General features: G+C 34.9%; 2 pseudogenes; both read left to right on the forward strand.

Annotated features, from left to right (window-relative positions):
• Positions 1-240: 240 nt before the first annotated feature.
• Positions 241-2,287, forward strand: LOC149543966 (zeatin O-xylosyltransferase-like; annotated as a pseudogene).
• Positions 2,288-9,208: 6,921 nt separating this feature from the next.
• On the forward strand, positions 9,209-10,300 carry LOC149543967 (zeatin O-glucosyltransferase-like; annotated as a pseudogene).
• The last annotated feature ends 6,481 nt before the right edge of the window (positions 10,301-16,781 follow it).

Below are 16,781 nucleotides of genomic sequence, written 5' to 3' on the forward strand. Positions count from 1 at the left end.
CACTAATTGGACTTCAAGTGGGAGATTGTAACGGTTCTGACAAGGGAATATGTAATGGCTCAGATTGTGCAGTCCAATCATTGTCGACTCCTCCTCTTCTTAGCCCTTTTGCTTTCCATTGAATGTTACTGAAATAGAATAGTAGAGATATTTGATGTTGATGTTCATTGTAACCTGTGATTTATCTAAATAAGAGAAATTTTCCTGCTTGAAAGAGTGGATGTAGTCCAGATTAACTGGATGAACCACTATAAACTCCATGTCCACTCTTGCATCTTTTTTATTCAGTTTTAACTTTCAATTTTACTTTATTTTCTTTTCTGTATCTTTTATTTAGCTCAACAGTGTCAAACCCACTGAATTCAGGTGCCGGAGCCTTATCAGCAAGAGAGTAATCCAAAATATTCATTAACTGGGTGAACGAAGATTCCATGAAGCTGCGGTCTCATTCACAAAAGACAAACTAGCATGATGAAGAACGCGATTTCTGAATTGTCTATTATATTTTGTTCCGTGCTCCGTAATGACAGAATGCGCCAGGATAAAGAGGTTGAGTTCAATTATAACACAAATATCTTCCTCTATAAGAGGCCACAGCCTCTTATAGATAAGGAAGGATACGGGTTACTATTATTGTAAGGCGGTGATTTGAATTTGATTTGGGAACGATGGGTGTAGATGAAAGTGGTGCAAGAATGCGAGTGGTGGTGGTGCCGCTCCCCGCACAGGGACACCTCAATCAGCTTCTTCATTTCTCCAGAGTTATCGCCCAACGAGGAGCCGCCGTATCCTTCGTTTCCACCTCCGCCCATGTTCAGCAAGCCCGCCGTCGAGTTGAGGGTTGGGATCTTCACGACTTCGATATTCATTTCCTCGAGTTGCCCATGCCAAATCTCTCACCTGAAGAGCTCGATGCTCAGAGTACTCACATGTTTCCCCTTCACTTGATTCCTCTGTTTGAAGCCGTGGAGGATCAGCTAGGCCCTCATGTTGATCAGCTTCTATGCACCATATGCTCCGAAAACAATAATAGAGTGGTTCTAGTCCACGACTCGGGTATGGGATGGATTCAGACGGTGGCTGCCAAATATTCAATCCCTGCATATGTCTTCAGCCCCCTTGGCGCTTATTATAAGCTATGGATGAAGAGGGTAAGTGACGAGATGTGGGGTTTGTCCCCTGTTAATATATCATTGAAGCGTTGCTTTCCAGAAAGAGCAAGAAAATATACTAAGCGCCAAAGCTCTCTCTTAGGGCCTGCCAAGGGATATATCATTAACACGTTCAGTGCACTGGAATCAGAATTTATCAATCAGGGAAGAGAGGAATCAGTCTACGGTGGGAAGCCCGTGTGGAGTGTGGGTCCTCTTCTTCCACAGGCCTTCTTCAATGACGAACGGCAGGTTCCTTTACAGGCGGAGACAGAGTGCATGACATGGTTGGATACACAGGCTCCTGCTTCCGTTCTCTATGTTTCATTCGGCAGTATGTCTACTCTTTCGGCCACACAGATACATGAATTGGCCGACGGATTGGAACGCAGCGGGCAGCCTTTCTTGTGGGTGCTTAGGTTTTCCGACGGGGTTAATTCCTCGACAGAGGCGCAGTTCGAATTGGCTTGCAAGTTTCTAGAAGAACGGTACGAGAGGCGATTGGAGGGGCGGGGTTTTATAGTGAGGAATTGGGCGCCTCAGCTTGACATCCTATTGCACGATGCGACGGGTGGGTTTAACCCACTGTGGGTGGAATTCGACAGTGGAGAGCATTTGTGCCGGAGTGGGAATGCTGACGTGGCCTCTTCATTGCGATCAGTTTGCCAATTCCGCGCTGATCACCCAGGAGTTGAAAGCGGGCGTGGAGGTGAAAGAATGGGAAAATGCGGAGGAAAATGAATTGGTGAGTGCAGAGGTGGTTGAGAAAGCAGTGAAACGATTGATGAGGAGTGAGGAGGGAATGCAGGTGAGAAAGAGGGCGTAGCAACTGAGAGGCGAGGCACGGAAGGCTGTCAGCGATGGAGGGTCTTTGTCGAAGAATTTGGATTCTCTTCCTGCTCAGTGAACTGCAAGTCCGCCTCCTTCAAAGTTTATCATCAGGGAGTGATATTGGAAAAGGTACGGGAACATATCTCCTGGATAGAATTTTAGGGGCTATCGGAATTGCACATGTAATCGCATTTGAACAGTCCACTCGTTTATTGATATATGGTTTCTTATGACACTTGGCGCGGAATTATAAAATAGTATTACTGGCTATAAGAATTAAGTTTTATGATTGGGTTTTATAAGAATTAGACTTGTCATAGTATTTGTGGTTATATTTTTAAGTCTCTAATTTATTTTAATTATTTTCTATTATAATGAAGTCATATATAAATATATGAAAATTTATGAATAACTATATTTATTAACAAGTGAAATAAATTTAGTTTTCTTTTAATTAGAATATAAATTTATTGATTATGATTTGTACTTCAAAAAAAAGCAACAGAAGAGATTATATGCAAGTTGATATATCATACATAATAATCTAATATATAAGTAAAACAAAGATTGTATTAATTTACAATATTTTATGTATATGATTTTAAATTTTATACAATATCACAAAGACATTCTCAAATCAATAATAATAATTATTATTATATTGTGTCCATGTCAGCATGCACAACTTTGGTCTAAACTCTAAGCCATTTAAGACATTATACATTATATTTATATATTTTTTCAAAGGCATGACATATCAGTTCCCTACTTTCTACTTCTTTTCTTTTCTTTCATCAAGATTAAGGAGCTATTGAATTAATTCACAATGAAAAAATGAGCATAAAGTTTCCTAGGAAAAGGTAGCAAACATGAAATGAGCTTCCCTACCTCCCACTATTCTTCTGATGGAGAATACAAAATGGCCTTACCCAATGATCAAAGTTTTCCATCATTAAAATAATAAATACAAGAATCATCATGGGAAATTATGCTTGAATAAGAGACTTAGAGGAAGAAGAGTTTGTTTCAAAAAGAGACATAAACCTAAGGAGAAAACTTGGGGAGAGATGTAGGAGGAGAAGCCATGTAAAAGGGTTGCGGGTATTTGATATGAGTTTCATTTGTTTCAATGAGGCCATAAACTATCGACAAATAAATCAAACTAATATCTGGAGGATATCAAATATTCATCTAGATAGAGAAAGGAGGAACATATAGTATCATCTAAAAAGAGATCAAATGTATATATGCCTTTTAAGAAACCAAGTGTTATAGTCATGATAGAACACCTAACGCCAAGTGATAAGCTCTGGAATCTTTTATCAATCTCTAATGATGAACAAAAATAAGGCCAAACATATAGTTTTAAAAATTGCAAGAACACCATAAATATCAATACAAAAAAATCAACACGTCTATTAAAGATGCAATATGGACTCTCAATCATTTAACTTGATAAGAAAAAATCAAGTAGAGAAGGTGAAACAATGTGGGTATTAACATAACTCAAAACTATTGTATAGCTATCTACAATCCAAGAAGGGTCTTGCACAAGATCTATACATTTGGCTCAAAACCTAGATAAAAGCTTTGTAAATAAATCATTTTGAGTTTAAATTGACCACACATCTATCTAGAGTCATTATAATGAACTCTTTGATTTCTAGAAATCTATGTTATAGGTCACCTTGATAGAACTCACATAGATTCAATAACTATAAATAAAAACATATCAACGTACCAATATACAATTAAAGTGTTGTATTAGATGCAAGAGACAATTACCACAATTAACTTAATTTTAGATTTCTAACTTAATATTTTAAAGCAAGGACCAAACTATAGATCTTTCTTTTTGCACTTTACTCTGATGTTGTAACTATAAACATTCTTGATAAGTAAGATATTTTCCACTCCTATAAACATTCTTGCTTAATTGAATGTAAGTTTTGACCCTAATCCAAAACTCATAGCTATAAAGATAAATTTATATGAGATTGCAAACTCTTGTTATATTTAAACAATATGAAAGAGTCAACAAATCACAAAACAATGGTCAATCATGACTTTCAAAAAATTATTTGGTGTGCTTTTGCTTCTATTTGGTCTAGTTGGTATGACTTTATTTATCCCATAGATTTTATAAGATTGGAATTTGGATAGAATTTGTATGAAATTTAGAAATATATAATGAACTCTTTGATTTCTAGAAATCTATGCTATAGGTTACCTTGATAAAACTCACATAGATTCAATAACTATATATAAAATCATATCCATGTACCAATATATAGTTAAAGTTTGTATTAGATGCAACCAACAATTACCGCAATTAACTTAATTTTAGACTTCTAACTTAATGTTTTAAAGTAAGGACCAAACTATAGATCTTTCTTTTTGCACTTTACTTTGATGTTGTAACTATAAGTATTCTTGATAAGTAAGAGATATTTTTCACTCCTATAAACATTCTTACTTAATTGAATGTAAGTTTTGACCCTAACCGAAAACTCATAACTATAAATATAGATTTATATGAGATTGCAAACTCTTGTTATATTTAAACAATATGAAAGAGCGAAAAAATCACAAAACAATGGTCAATCATGACTTTCAAAAAAATTATTTGGTGTGCTTTTTGCTTCTATTTGCTTTAGTTGGCATGACTTTATTTATCCCATATATTTTCTAAGATTGGACTTCAGATAGAATTTGTATGAAATTTAGAAATATAGTGGGAAGCTCTATGTTCTAGATCCTTTATTTATTAATATTCTAGATTTCACTAGATGGTCTATTTTCAAGATGATAAGAGAGTTTGAAAATATAATGCTATAATTCTCAAGCAACCCAAATTAACATACCAACCAAAAAAAATTCTAGTTTTAAATCATTATGAAAGACATTGTTAAGAATGATATATAATTATAGAATTCAGACAAGGAAGAGCACCTCCTTACAAAATAGACATCAAATCTACTTACATTTTAATGATAGATTACAAATTATGATATGGAATGTTAGTACTAAAACGTAGTTTCATAATTAAAAAATAACTAAGAAATAATCAAATAATTTATACAAATAGATTATATTTGTCATATCCTCATTTTAAGATAGAATTTCAATAATAATTAGATAATACAATGTTATTAAATAAATAATAAAGTTAAATTAAAAGTAATACTACAATATAAAATAAGAAAATATTAATTATTTAATCTATATTATTAATTAAAAAATATTTAGTATGATATTTTAAATAACTAAAAAATAATAAAATTTCATGAGTAAAGAAAGAAATAAAATTAAATACAAGAGACAATATTGTAGAAAGTATATTAATTTTCTAAATAGAATGTAATAATAAATAAAATAAACACAAATAAGTAAGATAATAAATAATATAACATAGAATAATATAAATTAACTAAATCGAATGAAAACTCATGAGATGTTTAACAAATAGACATGACTCCTTAAAATTAAGATATAAAAGGGACGAGAGTTTATTTTAGAGAGGAGAAAGAAAGGAGGAGGAGAGAGGAGTTCAAAAAGGGAAAATGGAAGAGGAAAGTAATATGAAGAAAATAAGGAAGTGACTTTTTGAAAAAGTGTCAATGATATTGAAAGGATGTAACCTTCGTAAAGGTCATAAATATGAATAGTTGTGACTCATCAAAAATATTGTGACGATAAAGTAGTGAGACTTTTCCAAAGGATTTTAGTTATGAAGTGTTGTGACTTTTTGAAAGTATTATGACTATGAAGTGTTGTGACTTTTTAAAGGATTTGTATTATGAAAGGGTGCAACTCTTGGAAAAGAAGGAGCAAAAAAAGGTATGTATATGAATTATATTTGCTTAATTATGTTTAGGAATTTATTTATATTAATGAACCATACTTGTGGATAATATTGTGTTAGCTCATGGGGTTAACACCATGGATATTAATGAGACTTGAAGCATGGAGCATGTGAGATATTAAGATCTCCATTATCTGCCATGGCCGAGAATCAATGTGAACTTGAAGCATGGAGCATGTGAGATATTAGTATCTACATTGTCTGCCATGGCCGATAGTTGATGTGCTAGAATATTTTGATGTTATCAAACATATGCATATGTCGCTGGCCTTGGATAGAGGAGTCCCATCCAAGAAGGATCTCAAGGGGTGTGCTCCTAGGATGACAATGAGGTAGCTATGAGCTAAGAAGCCCGATCTAGAGACATCCTTAAGATTGGGGTTAACTTAGAGGGTAGAATAACATAGTTAGTTTTATTATTATTATTGTGATTCTAACATTTATTTTGCAAGTATTACTTGTCCCTAACTAACCCTATTAGTGGGGACACTAAAATATTGCTAGTTAAAGAAGAAAGTAACATAATGTCATCCTTGAAATGATTAAATATGCAAGAATTATTTATCATACCAGTGGTGAGGGCTTTCAAACTCTTATTGGATGTAATCTTTTTGGTACCGCCCAGTTTTTGAGTCGATGGCTCACCAAGGGAGGAGTGGTTTTGGCAAAAAATTGATATTGCAAAGTTGTACTCTTCCTAGCTCATTGAAGAAGAGATAACCCAAGAAAAATTCCAACCCCTACCTATATAGGCTTTACAATGAGTACATTGTATGTAGCTGAAATGTTCTTCTCATTAGATTGATGTTGGTTTTTTATTGTATTGTGGGCTGAAATTTTTTTTGGAGACTCATCTTAGACATTGGCAATGTTCCTAAGTCCAAATTTCCTTTACCATGGAAATGCCCTATGGTGTTAGCTAACCTTGGCACCCGTATGGAAGATATTCTTTTGGAAAAAATTAGAGTGATTTTATTAGAAATAATTTTGAAAAACTTAAGGAATTACAATGGATTTGGGACTTTGGAACTTATTAGATATCTAAAGTTAAAACAATAGCTAAGTGGGTTTTTTTTTTTTTTTTTTCGTGGGGGGGGGATGGTTCTGATTTTTGCATCCCAAATGTTATGTCTTCCACCTCTAGTCTCTTATGACCTTACATGACAACATCTAAAGTTATTAATTTTGTCATAATTAGAAGTGGGTTTTTTGACACATGTGGATTCCAAAAGTTGGATACCTAAATTTTGGAAGGTCATTCTTGTCTCAGAGAAATGGGAAATTTAATTATGCTCCTATAAATGTTACACAAATGGCAAGAACCTACTACTATTGGAACCACTCTCTCCTCTTACACAAAAATTTAGATTAAATTAACAGAATTTAGGTGTAAGATAAGTATGAATGACATTAATAAAATAAATATCTTTAAATTTAATGTCATAAGCTATACTCGTTTTCAAGAAAATGACCTAGAAAACTCTAAGAGTGCTAAATACTGAAAATTGTCTAAATTTGCATCAATCGTGCAAGCCCCTTCCAGATAAGAGCAGAATTTTTGATAAGATTAAAATTAAGTATTGGAAATTACATCAAAGAAGATTCAATAACCAAATTGATGCTACTAAAAAACATGAAAACCTCTATCCAAGCCAAAGATATATAAAATAGTAATAGAGCAAAGAACTTAACATATTATAGGCAGCATGCCAACCTTTATGCACATTTATTTATCACATGAAATAAAAAATCATCGATCGCTTTTACTTTGATCTGAGAGTATGGAAACCCATGATGATTAATAACATACTCCAACTTTATTAGGTTGATTAAAGTCTAGAAATTAGAGACCTAAATGATGATCAAACTATATGGCTAGAAAGGAAAACAATACTAAAGGTAGATAAATGAAGGCGAGAAGAGAAAGGAAATGGAAACCTGGAAAGGAAAACTTTTCTAGCATTTAAATTTTGACAAAATTTCCCAAAGTTTTTCTTGTTCAGGAGCAAATAAGGGAAGGAAGCCTAGCAGATTTTGCAAAATGTGAGTATTCTAATCATCAAATTGAAAATAATCAAAATGGAAATAAGAGACACTCAAAGATAACAAATCAACACAAAGCAACACAAACAATTTCACAGTCCTGGAAAATGCTATTGATCAAATAAAAATTGCTCAATAGTAAAAGGTTGTATTTATTGAGAGGATGTGAAAGCTTCTATTTCCCTAAAAATGGTGTCAACAAAATATGTTCTTGACCTACAAAAAAGATTAAAGAGTTCTAAACAGTTCCAAAGCTACTATTCAATAGTTTTGGTCATAGGAATTAATGTATAAACTCTCCAAATAACCTACACCTCATCCCATGTAGAGAATGTCTACTCAACAAGTTTTGTTCAAAAGCTACAACAAGACATGTAATCTTTAAAAAAATGGCAGATGTCATGCTCATATATTTGAGCTAATATTAGTGCTAGATAAAGAAATGACTATCGAAAAAAGAGCAAGAGCCAATAAGATAAAGCTTGTTTACATAGATGACATCAAATTAATTTCATTTTATCTACTACCTATAATATAAAATGTTATTATGTGAAAATAAAAACATGTTTTCCAATGAAACAGCTAATACATTGCAAACAATTGAAAACTTTAGTTCCCTACCTTTACAACAAAAACTAATAACAAAATTCTCAAAACTACACTTGAAAGTCATACAATTGTAAGTCATATAATTGTGAAATATTCATTCAAGCCAGGCAAGGAAATTTCCCAGATTGCGCCCGTTGACGCCCAGGAGGAGGAGCCGGGACCAACCAGAAGTAGAGTAGAGCCTTTGTTTGCCATCATCACCACTTGAAGAGCCTGATAAAGATGATCCTTCTCCCTCAGTTGGCACTGCCTTGGCAGCCTGAGGTTGTTTATTCTATTTATTTTTAATGAATAGTTGTTTTTTCCAGCTGAGGCCATGTTTTTAAGTCCCACTTCGGCTATGTGAACTCTTTCGCAGAGTGATCTTGTATCCCCTGGCTCCTTTTTTGTGAATTGTATTCTTAGTATATTTTATTAAAAGAAAAGAACTATTCATCAAAAAAAAAATCATTCAAGATAACTTTAAAAACAATAACTTTGAGTGGGTATATATTCAACTACCACAATCGAAAACCCTTTACCTTAGATTTGCATACTAGAATTTTAGTTTGACAATGACATTGTACAAATGAGCTGTCATTTTTTTTAATGAGACGTGCCCCACCCTATTTGTTGCCAAACATATAGACTGACTGGTAAGAAGCTCCCATTTTCACTTTTTTTCTAAATTCATTTATTGATTCTGACTATTAAGAAGCTCTAGGGCGAAATGAATGTAATTTCATTCAGTTTCTCCTCATTGGTCAATTTAAATCAGTGTATTCCCTGGTCTGAACAGGGGACTCAAGTTTCTTCTATTGCGAACCCGTGAGCTGAAATTGCTTCTAGAGAAATGGCTGGAGATGCAAGTTTTAGTTGTGCTACTTTTCGCATAGGGACGGCCACTCTTAAACATCACACATTAAGGAAGAAATTAAACTTGAAAATAAAAAGTCAACTTTCACTATTTAGAACTGTTAGTATAGGAATGAAGCCTTAGTGTGTGATATTTAAGCCGTACCACTCCCAAAGAATATATCATAAACACTTTCAGTGCACTGGAATTCGAATTCATTCAGTAGGGTAGAGAGGAATTAGTCTACGGTGGAAAACCTGTGTGGAGTGTGGGTCCTCTTCTTCCAAAGGCCTTCTTGAATCATGAAAGGCGATTGCAATTGCAAGAGGAGTCAGAGTGCATGAGATGGTTAGATACAATGGCTTCGGCGTCCGTTCTCTACATTTCATTCGACACTTTGTCTTCTCTTTCGGCCACATAGATCCGAAAACTGGTCGACGGATTGGAACGCAGCGGGCAGGCTTTCTTGTGGGTGCTTAGGATTTGCGACGGGGCTCATTCCAAGACAGAAGTACAGTTTGATTCGGCTTGTAAGTTTCTGCAACAAGGGTATGAGAGGCGACTAAAGAGACAGTTTTATTGAGAGGAATTGGGGTACCGCAACATGACATCCAATTTCACCAATCGACGGGTGGGTTTCTAACCCACTGCAGGTGGAATTTGACACTGGAGATCATCAGCACTAGTGTGGGCATGTTGATGTGGCTCCTGCATACCGATCAGTTTGCAAATTTGGTTCTAATAACACGAGAGTTGAAGGTAGGTGTGGAAGTGAAAGAATGGGAAAATGCAGATGAAAATGAAGAGGTGAGTGCGAAGGAGGTTGAGAAAGGAGTGAAATGATTGATGGCAAGCGAGGAGGGAATGCAAGTGAGAAAGAGGGGGAAGGCTGTTAGGGATGGAGGATCTTCGTAGGAGCATCTGGATTCTCTTCTCCGTCACTTTTCTCAATGCTTTTCTGATTAGCTCGCTCATACAGGAAATTTCTTGCAAGAACATTTTCATTTGGAAAAAGGGGTAAAAATTTATTCAATCAAAGTCAAATTACAGAAGGCCTCAGGCTCAAAAGAACAATGCATAAACTCCAAAACAATTAAATTCTATCATTTTCCACTAACTGCTCAAAAGTCCCAATATAATCAACAGGAAGATCAGCCCTTCCTGAAATATCCCAACCATCTCCTTTCTCCGACGCCCATTTTTCCAAGACATTAGCCACTCCATTCCATTTCCTAGGAATATGACAAAAAGAGATCCAATCCAAAAAGCTACTCAGATAAAGAATCTCTCTAACAATAGAGGCTATTTGCCAATTAGAATCATCCACACTTTGGTTATTTATTGTATCCACCACAATCTGAGAATCTGACTCACACACCATTCTCCTCCAGCCAAGAGAAAACCCCTGCTCAATAGCTATCTTAATAGCCAAGGACTCCATCATGTTATTGGAATGAACTCCTTTGTAAATAGAGAACATGAAAATAACATTGCCATCTATACCTCTCCCAATCCCCCCCAACACCAACCTACCCAGGGTTCCCACGAGAAGAGCCATCTTGTTAATTTTAAGGATGTCCATCAGTGGAGGTCTCCATCTCCCCACCCTACAAACCTTTCTCTTGAGTGGCTGAGATCTCTTACCACTTGTGCATCCCAATCCTTTTTCCACCAATTCCAAATTTCTGACTATATTGTATTCACTAGGGTCCATAGGTTCAGTCTTATCACACTTGGCATAGATAATTTCTTGAAGTCTACTGAAAATCATCTGCCACAATTTAGTAACTCCCAAACTAGAGTTACAAAAAATCCTCTGATTACATTCCAGCCAAAGATTGCAAAGAATAAAAGTAGGTCAAATAGAACCAAACGAACCCTTAATTACTGCAAGCATAGTTTCATTTTGTGTTCTTTCATTATTGTAGAAGATTGGATTTCCCTATCATTTGGGGGAAGCTCTCTAAACCTTAAACTATAATGTTATGTGTCATCAAGGAGGACACTTAATTTTTCTTTCAAACTTCTTCTTTATGTTTAACCTTTTAGTTTGGGATTTATCCAATACCTCATTTAAATGTCTATAGTATAAATTTTGTCTTTTAGACTTGTACAATACCTATATTCATTAATTTATTTATTTGAAGTATTTTTAAAAAAAAATCTATGAAATCTGAATTTAATATTAGGAAAAAAGTCCTTGTTTAATATATTTGACCACCTCTTTTTCTTATTTATAAAAATTATTATATGAAATTAAAAAAAGGTAATAATTTTATACCTTGTAATCAATTTCTAATTTAATAATTAATTACAGTTTCAATATTTTTTTCTTTTTCTGGATAGATTTAAAAATAGGTTTTACAAAGACTTGAAATTCAAAGTTCAATACAAAAAGGATAAAAGAAGTTTAAAAGTCCCTAGAAACATCTATCCTAGAAATATAAAGAGACACTAAGCGTTACTAGCACCCTAAACTAGCAATCAACAAAAACTATCTAAGCCAAAACAACAAAAACAAGGACAACACCTAAGCAAGCACTACAAGAGCTTTTGACTACTTGGATCTCAATGACCTCCTAGACTCCCTCTATGGTCTTGGAACCTGTGACAATCTTCTTCTTTTTGAGTCTTCCCTGAGTCCTTTTTCTTGGGCCTTGGATGTCCTCATCCTTATCTTCTCTAGTGATATCTACTTTTAGCTCAATGCCTTCCTACTCCTGGTTTAACAACTTTTGGACCAGAGAATGAATCTTACCATCGCTATCATTTATAGGCCTTTTTACCTTTCCTAGCTAACTGCTAACATATTTCTCCTTTCTGTTATGCACTTCCTTTGAGAGGTCCTTTGTAACTCATTAACTCCAATCTTAAGGGAAATAATTTCATTGTGAACCCATGAATCAAAAGTGTCAACAGACTCCATTTTAGCTTTGATTTTCTCTGCATCAATCAAGGAATGAGCCAAATCCTCCTATTTACCCCTCTTGTTTTTACCAGTCAAGATATCTTCAGATCTAGAGATAGAATAACCCACAATATTCTCAATCACTTTGTCCACTTCCTTGCTTGGGATGATATTGCCTAATCCCTAGGTAATATGAGCCAAGTTCTCCAACTTCATCTCCTCCTTAGTTTTATAGTTTTTCATCGGTAGGTCATTATCTTCTTCCCCAATCTCCATACCCTCCCTAGTTCCTTCTTAGAAATCTACCAAAACCCTCTCACCATTCAACTCCTTAGATCCTAAATTCTCATCCTCCTCCCCACTTCTAGTATCATCATTGCTTTCAATCACAATATTTTTCTTGCTTGAAACAAGGGTTTTTTTTCTTAATCGCAAGGGAGTTATGTTTCTCTTCTTTCCTAATCTTTAGGTTAGGGGATGGTTATGGGCCTTGTAGTAGCCAAAAAATGAAAAAATAAGGCCTTCATGGAACATAGGGAAAGAAGCCTTCTTCTTATGATTATTTAAACTATGATGCAAAGACCTTAGAATGTCGTAGGGGAAGTTTATCTCATCACCATACCAAAAATGATTTTAAAAAATAAAGTTAAAATAATGAAACCTTTTCTTCCTACCATCTTAGGTAATATAGGCTCTAACACATCTAAGCATTGAGCACCAAATAGGCTTAATTGTCTTATTAGAAAATAAATTTCATACCTTGATGAGCACTATCTCCTCATCTTCTTCCTTAGGAAATTTACTGAGAGTTTCCTTGGTGATTTTCATCTCCTTGAAGAATTGGATGCCCGCATTCAGAAGACCCAAAATATGTGAAATGAATTGTGCATTGAGCAGAAATGAAATACCATACATTGTTGCTGAATAGTTTTTCCATCCTTCAAAAACTCAAGGGTAGTTTCAGGCTCAAAGCCATTGAGGCGCTCCATATAAATAGTTAAAACCCCCTTCTCAAGGTGTTCCCAAACCCATAGGATATCCTTCCATTCTGAGAAATTAGTGGGCTCTTGTCTTTTTTGGGTCTCCTGCCATATTTCTACATGGCTCGCTTCTATTTTCAAGATTCATTTCCATAGAAAAGTGAATAGAGTAAACACCAAAAAGGAAAGAAACCATAATGACCCAGAAAATGTGCCAAACTTTCATCATATAAGCTTTTTTGATGATGCATAATTTATTAATGTACCCCCTTAAAGTATTCATAATTTCTATTTAACTTCCCAATACCTCCGCACGTCCTATCCATCATAACCCTTTCATTTATGAGTGGATCTTTCACGAGATCTTCCTTCCATTGAATGGTCCTATTAGTGCTTACACCTCTATTAGTAATACAATCTACACTTTGGTTTGCTTCCCTATACACATGGGTGACAAAGACCCTTTCAAATGTGTCCAATGTTCTCCACGTTTAGAAGTTCTTATAGTATTTTCAATGGTCCATGTCATTTTCCTTTTCTTATTCAAAATATCAATTATATTTTTAGATTGGATTGTGTGTGTTTTAATCATCAACATTTTAGATCACACTATGTGATCCATCATCAAGAAGAGAGAGTGCAAGAATAGTAATTTAGATGATGGATCATAGAGTGTGATCCAAAATATTGATGCTAAAAATACATACAATTGAATCCATATTTAAATTGATATTTACTATAGCTACTAAAATCATCTTTAAATATTTTGGGATTGTAAGATGAATTAATTATGAAAAAAAATCATGCTTTTAATAAAATTGTCTTTTATAGAATTTTTTTTGAAGTATTAGAGAGTAGCCAAAAGAAAGTAGGGCTAGCCCTAGAGTATAAAAAGGGATGACCTAAAATAGTTAGAGGTTACCACCCCCCTATCTAACTGATACCAATTTTAAACTTCAAAAAAAAAACTCACAAAAGCTCCAAACTAGAGCAGTTCTTACCATTCACCCTATTCCTAACAAGCATATTAAAAGTAAAAAGATACTAGCAACTAATAGACTTATTGCTGCTATCAATCCAGTATTTTCTCGAAAACGTACATAAAAAAACTTTGTAGGGCACCAAGTTCTTCGAGGAAAAACATTTTTAAAAACACATAAATTAGAACTAGGGCTAGTTACCCATTTTCTTTCCACCTTCCTTGTCCCTCTTCTCCTTAGGCTCTTCCCTATTTATGTCCACCCCCTCCTCTTTGATAGGTTTCTCAAGGAGAGTTTTGAGCCAATCCTCTACTAGAAAGTTGTAAATGGAGCAAGTGGTTTTTCTCTCCTTGGCCAGATCTAGCTCATCCTTGTTCATCTACAAGAAATAAAGAGTGGTGATAGTAGAGTGCATGATCTTCATGGTGAATTCCACCAAGGTTTCCATTTTTTTTATAGATGCCAATATGGTTCTTTGTGAGCTCTTTTATAGAATTTTCCAACCTCTCCAACCTCATCTTGCTATGGCTCTAACCATGGATATGTTTCCCTTATTTCTCCCTACCTTTGGGAGTGTCTTTCATGGGGGAGGTGATGTCCTCCCCTCACTTCTATTCAAGGAATGGATAGCCTCTAGGGTGTCCAAGATGTGTGAGGGGCTAGGAGGGCTAGAGACAACCTTCTTTCTAATGTCCTGGTAAGACTTGTTCCTCTTGATGGGTTTCTTCTCACTCTTGGTTGACTCTAAGCTAAAGTTGTTAATGTAGTTGACTACATTTTCTACTAATTTAGTATTATTCTAAGCTAATTTCTTGAAGTTTGGTCCATTAGCATGCTAAATGAACCCATGGATATGTGTTGAACCTCTAGGTTTCCCTTCATACCTAAAGAGGAAAATGGTCAGAATGTAAAATGAGGCATATAATGCAAAGGTAAAATGTGGTGAAGTTCTTATCTGTACTAGTCCCAAGGAGTGTTTCAAGGGCCTCTTCAAAAAATATTGAAAATATATGGTGCATATACAGTGCAGTGAGATGCAAGTTTTGAACTATATTTTCCAATGTCCAAGTAGTTTTTGCATGGTTACCTAGTGGTGTGGTTGAGGGCATGATGTTGTGTAGATCTTTCTATTTGGTAACAGATGTACTGAGGGTGAAGAATAGTGTTGGACAACCAAATGTATAACCATATCTAAGAGATCCCCTCTTCTTTTGTTCTAAAAAGCCCTTGTTCCACAATTTTTTATTTGAAGTGCATGAGTTGATTTGCAAGCTTGTCATCAAGTAGGTCCTTTAGTCTTTGGAAAAGGTTAGCAATTGTTGGAGGAAATGATTCATTGGGTTCTTTTTGTAAAAAAATTAATGTTGTTTCCTAACTTCGATGTCTCATGAGTAGGTTGAGCATAAAGTATCTAAACCATGGGCATTGTCCAAATCTATTATCATGGTATGTGGTGCAAAAAACATTCATGAAAGTGTACTTATTTCACACATTGTTATTTGAAATTTTCATTCCCTTTAGGGAACAATATAGGAAATTCTATTCCAAATAAACCCTTAGTGGTGTACTCATTTATGGGGTGTGGAGAGATGGGTGGCCATTGTAGGCTACTTGTTTGACATCCCTCTCCCAATTGGAGCAAAGATCATACCTCTACAACCTCTACAGTGGTAGGTGGAAGACTTTTCGCACACAAAAACTGTGGTTGTAGTTCATTTCATAGAAGGTCATCCTCTGTGGCTTCTATTTCTGAGAACCCTAAGTCTTTGTGACCAATTGTTGATGTTGTTCAAAATATGAGGCTTGATATGTCACTAGAGGTGATGGGAAAATCTACCAATGCATTCTCATCTATTTCTACATCTTTGTAATATGGATCATTTTATATCTTGTATCTCAATGCTTTAGCAACTTGGTTCCTATTGAAGTTGAAATTATATTTTTTTGATTAAGTAAAAATAGGTTTCAATAGGACCTGAAACTTTTACAAAAGCATAAAAAGACCAAAAGGACCTATGTATCAACAACCATAGAAGAAATAGCCAAAAAAAATGGAACCCTTTAAAGAAAGGGATGAACAATAGAGATAGTAGAAAAAATGTGGAAACAGAGCAAAAGAACAGCTAGAAAGTCTTCAATAGGTCCACTGCCTGATCAGCTAGAATGCTCATTTTAACTGTAGAAGACCTTAACTCATCAAGCTCTTTATATTCTATAGCATCAAGTTTCTTTGAGTTTTCCCTAGTACATTTACTAGGTCCTTAATCATCCCTCAACTCCTTATTTCCCTAGTCCTTTCTCCCCTGTTCTAGCTTCTCCAAAAGAATCTTGATATTTTCATCAGTGGCCTTTAAGATTGAGCAGCTCTATTCAACAATCTTTTTCAGAGTGTTCTCAACTGCCATGACTCTGCTTCCTAGCTTTTCAAACCTATTCTACAGATCTTTTGCCATTTTGTTCATATTTATGACTATCTCCTCTAGGGGTGAAACTCTTCTCATCATATTAGTGACATATTTAGTAGTACCAATAAGATCCATAAGTTTTTCCATGTGCTAACCTAGGGTTCTCTCCCCCCT

The sequence above is a fragment of the Cupressus sempervirens genome, chromosome 8, assembly GCF_028749045.1.
Source record: "Cupressus sempervirens isolate cs-2001-9-10 chromosome 8, ASM2874904v1, whole genome shotgun sequence".
NCBI lineage: Eukaryota > Viridiplantae > Streptophyta > Pinopsida > Cupressales > Cupressaceae > Cupressus > Cupressus sempervirens.